Source organism: Mustelus asterias, chromosome 3, assembly GCF_964213995.1.
Source record: "Mustelus asterias chromosome 3, sMusAst1.hap1.1, whole genome shotgun sequence".
Classification (NCBI taxonomy): Eukaryota; Metazoa; Chordata; class Chondrichthyes; order Carcharhiniformes; family Triakidae; genus Mustelus; species Mustelus asterias.
The window spans coordinates 46,611,728-46,617,300 of record NC_135803.1 but is presented as its reverse complement, the minus strand read 5'-3'; positions in this window follow the sequence as shown (position 1 = coordinate 46,617,300).

Here is a 5,573-nt window from a genome sequence, read left to right as displayed (position 1 = left end):
GTGGACTTTGCAAAATAATTTGGACAGATCAAGGTCCCAGTGAAAGCCTTCAAAAAGTGAACAGACAAGTGTAAACATTTGCTTTAACAATGAAAGGTTTGCCCGTGCTCATTCTGCATATTTGAGTTCTGCACAACTTGCAACATATGATTGAACATGCTGAGATAAGAATAGTAAATGTTTAATTTTAAAGTGGAATAACAGGATCATATATCCTCTTAATCAGGCTGCTAGATTTTTACTTAGAAATACTCTTTCATTACTCATATGATTACTCCATTTAATTTTGAACAATAATGCTTTGTCTAGTTAATAATTCAAATTAGCCACATGAAGCTACATTCTTCAAAGTAAAAGTAGTAAAGAATTCACCACTTCTGTCGCTATTTTTAAATTATATTTTAAATTGCGAATGGGGCAAGCGTGTGCTGTATTTGAAGTATGGATATTCAAGAAAGCTGATTACAACAGGGTGGCAGTTTTAGAAATTAAGTGTATAAAGTCAATCTGAAGAATGGCACAGGATTTGCAATGACAAAGCTTAGTGCATACCTTGAATTGTAATTCAAATCAAAGTGGTAAATCAGTTGTGCTGCCTTAGGAGATGGTGATCATTTAATAAGAACAGTTCCTCTCTTATTCTAAACTTCCTAATTTTAACTTTGTGCTATTCAAACCTTTTGGATTAAGCCGTCTTTAATCATGAGAATTTTAATTGAGTTAATTCAAAGTGCAAATTTAAGTTCCAGAACCTATTCTAATCAGTCCCATTCTTGACTCCTGAAACTCTTTGGATGATTGCCTCTGCATCCATGCTTGGGCAACGATATACTTATGATTAGATAAAGAAAACTGTACACAGTACTTATGATAGGATCTGATAAATGCTTTACATTGCAACAATACAGCCACTTAGTCTATCTTTTTGACAATACAAGCCAATATCTAAGTTAACTCTTCTTTGCTGCATCCAAGCATTGAGTTCACCATTTTGTAGATCTACCTACATTAATCCCTGTATCTCATTCACGCAATCTAATGGTTCCACTTAAAATATATAGTATGCTTGCTCGTCTGCTATTTCTTTTAGCATCATTCATCTTGAAAGGCTCTGTCAAAATTAACAAAATGATCAAAATGTTGAAAAGATTTTCCTTGTTCTACCTTAGTGTGAGAAGTAGAAATTAAAAGTGCTTACTGAGTTAGATTAGATTTCAGAAATCTGTTTCCTGTGGGGCTCTTGATTTTTATGAACTAATATTTTGCACCCTACACCACAGGATATTTCTTCAATTCACTTTTGATTCATATGTTCATTAACTTGATTTTTTTCTAAAATTGAGCTAGCTATTATGACAAAAATACTCAAAATGAATATCTTTGTAATCTGCGTATTCTTGTCACAAGATGGACATTACTTTTCTTGCTGGCAATCTGATTGATTGCTGCAATAATCTACAGTTCATAGATCACTTAGTCCAAATTTTATAAAACGCAGATCAATATTCATCAAACAGAATTAACAAATAGGGAAAAAATTGTACCATATTAAATGAAGGGGAGAATTTCAGGGATGGTACAGGATGAAGTTATAATTTGTTCCTCTATTAAAATATTTTTTTCAGAAGTTATAAACAGGTACATGTTTTATTACACTCAGTGTAAAATTTGCCTCAAGTTTGGGCACATTAGGTATTTTCTTTTATTGAATTTTTCTTTTATTAAACATAAGGCCCAAAATTTCAAACATATTTCTACTCTCTAATGATTACTGATTGTCTTAAAGAAACTCTCTTGGTCAGGGAATCAGTAGCATACAGCTCAGATGCTGCTTTGACATCTAGGACAATCAGTCTCACCTCATCTCTAGAATTCAGTTGTTTTTTTCCATTTTTGTACCAAAGCTGTAATGGAATCTGAAGCCGAGCGCCCTGAAAATGGAGATTGATGGAAACCATAGAAAATTCTCCACTGGTTGGAGTCACACTAACATGAATGAAGATTGTTGAGGTTGTTGTCAGCACCAGGACATCGCTGCAAGAGTTCTGTCCTCAGTAATGTCCTATCAATGACCTTCCAAACTGAGCATCAATGAGCAGACTACTGCTGTGTATGTACCACTTGATAGTACTATCAATTACACCTTCCATCATTTTGCTGATGATTGAGGGTAGATTGATTGGGATAGTAATTGGCTGGGTTGAATTTGACCTGCTTTTAGTGGTTAGGATATATCCACTAAATATAGAATTTATTCACATTGTTGGGTAGATGTCAATACTGTAGCTGTACTGGAACAGCTTGGCAAGTAGCGTGGCTTCTTCTGGAGATCAAGTCTTCAATACGACTGCCGGGTGTTGTCGAGGTCCATCGCATTTGCTATATCTAGTGTTTACAGCCGCTTCTTAAACATAAAATTGGATGAAGACTGGCATTTGTGGAGCTAGGGATGTCAGAAGGAGGCCAAGATGCATCATCCACTTCGAACTTCTGGCTGAAGATAATTGCAACTGCTTCAGCCTTTTCTTTTACATGGACATTGCGTTGAGGAAGGGGGTGTTTGGTAAGCTTCTCCTCATTAGTTGTTTAATTGCCCACTATCATTCATGACCGGATGCGGCAGGACTGCAGAGTTTTGATGTAATCCAGTTATGTGATTACTTTGCATGTCTATCACATGCTGCATATATATAGTTCTGCATTGTAACCACCAGATTGATACCCCATTTTTAGGTATGCCCTGAGCTCCACCTGGCATGCTCTGAACCAGGGTTGATCCCCAGCTTGCTGGTAATAGTAGACTGGGAGATATGCCAGGCATCAAGGTTACAGATTGTTGTTGAATACAATTCTGCTGCTGCTGATGGTCCAGTTTTGAGCTGCTCTGAATCTATTCCATGTAGCATGAATGGTACCACACAAAATGGGGAGTATCTTCAATGTAAAAATGGGTCTTGGTCTCCAGTGTACAAATGACTCCTACTAATATTGTCTTGAACAAATGCATTGTGACAGGTAGATTAGTGAGGATGAGGCCGAGTAGATTACTCCCTCTCATGGGTTCTTTCAGTACAAATTGCAGGCCCAGTCTGTTAGATATGTTCTGCAGAACTTGGTCAGCTCAGACGATAGTGATGTTTCTGAGCCATTCCTTGTGTCAAACATTGAAATTCCACACCAAGAATACACTTTGGGCCCTTACTATCCTCAGTGTAGTTATCATTGAACACAAACGAGGCCATTCTGCCCACTGAGTCCATGGCAGTATTAAACATATCTAACATAATTCATAATGCCCATGTTTGACATGATGCCGTGAAGCCTCATGGGGTCTGTAGTCAATGATGAGGACTTAGCTTTTCAGATGGAATGTTCCAAATCCCAACTATTAATCCCATTCCCTGCTCTTTCCTTGGGTCTTTCAAACCTTTCATTGCCAAGTACTTATCCAATTCCCTTTTAAAAGCTAGAATTGAATCAGCACCCTCTTTTTCAAGCAGTGCATTCCAGATCATAAAGACTCACTTTGTAAAATATCCTCCTCCCTTCAGATTCATTTTCCAGTTATTTAAAGTCTTTGTGCTCTGGTTACCAACCCTACTGTAATGGAAACAGCTTCTCCTTATTTACTCTATCAATATTCCTCATGACGATGAACACTTTGTTTAAACCTGCCCTTAACCTTATCTGCTTTAAAGAGAACTATGCCACTTTTGCTCGGTTCTCCGTGTAATTGAAGTTCTTCATACCTGCTATCATTCTGGTAAATCTCTGCAGCTTTGACATCCTTCTTAATTGTAGGTCTTAACAAAAATTTCTATAGTGTCAAAATCAGACACAATACTCTAGGTGATGCCTAACTATTCATTTATAAAGATTGAGTAGAACTTCTTTGTTTTTGCACTCAAATGCTTCTATTTATAAAGTCAAGGATCCGGTATGTTTTTTTAAAAAGCTTTTGTCCTGTCACCTTCAAAGATCTATGCATGTAAATCACCAGGTCTTGCTGTTCCTAAAACTCCTTTAAAGTCATTTTTATATTGGCGCTTTTCATTCTTCTGTCCGACATTTTAAGTATACATTTAAATTGCTGTTTTAAGTACGTTGTGTGTTTTAATTTTCGCATTTAATTATTTTTCAAACAAATGTAGGCTGATGATTTCACTCCAGTGTTTACACAGAATTTCATTCATCAACTATTACCAAGTCTAGAAGAGCATTTCTAGTCACAGACAATGTTGTTTGTTCATGCTTAAGAACAAATCTAAATTTCTTACCTTACTCTCTCTCATTGATCATTTCTGCAAAGGATCTCACAGCACAATGTAGCATTGACACAGATCTTAGAGGGCATGACTAGAGGTATATGTGACAAATTGTTTTGGCAACACACAGGCCAACTTCTTGCTATGGTTTCTGTGTATTATGGGAAACGTACTGATTGTTTCAGTAACTAACAAGAAACACCAGTCTGACCAGTTCAATCATATTTCCTTTTTATTTTAAATTGAATTTGCTAAAGGTGAAACTAAATTGCAGATCAAAACACAATGGAACGTCAGTTGCCTGCATTGCCACAAATCTTTACACCCGATCATCCACACAAGACCACTTGTGACAGTTGGTGCTTAGTTTGGCATTTTGACCAACTAAAAGTGCCAGTCTTTAATTAGCTTGCACAGATATTGGTGTTTGATCTAGCAGGAAAAATGGCAGAATGCTTGACCAAATTTTCTATGTGTGCGCAGGTTGAAGAGCAGATTACTGGGCTGTTGTGAGACACTGAATGGCCTTTTGAGGACCGACGTCCCTTGCATAATGACAACAATGTGAACCTGCAGAGCAACAAGCTGTGATTTCATGACTCCCTGTCTGAAATTCCACTGCAGCACTCAGATTTTGTGGGGTTTCTGCTTATGCACCTCCTCGACCAACACCTCCATCATGGCAATCCCAGAACCTTAGGACTCATTCTTTGGCCTACTGCAACACTTCTGTATGTTCTTACTGGTCTTCAACTCTTCAGTATCCAGTTCCAGCCCTTACTCCAGCCAGAACGCACCTCATGCAGGTGCGGGCTGGCTTTACGTGATGCAAGCTAAGTGGTGCTAGCCCCGCATGAACTTAGGCCCTCTGTTCAGACATCCAGCCACTCTTACAGTGCATGGGCTGCATGTCACAATCATTACAATTAACAGCCTGCTCAAAGTTTGCATGCTGCCAAAGTCACTTTGAATTGGTGTGGGTAAATCATGCATCACAGTCCCCTTGTCCAATTTTGGGGGTTATCCGATTTAGCTCCCACAACCTCGGGGTAATTGAGGTAATGAGATATACCTTCTTACAGTGACATGAAGTTGAGGTATTCCAAACTACAGGAAGTTTTGTGCTAGGGATGGCTCCATTCCTAGCAGCCCATTCCCATTAGAAACCGTTGGTTCAAATTCACCTCAGCCTTTTTTTTACATCACAAACAAGAGCCTCTCATCCCCATCTATGATGATTTTTGAACCCACTTGCAGGTGAAGGGCAAATTGCAGGCGAAGGGCAAATTGCAGGCCTACCAGATAAAA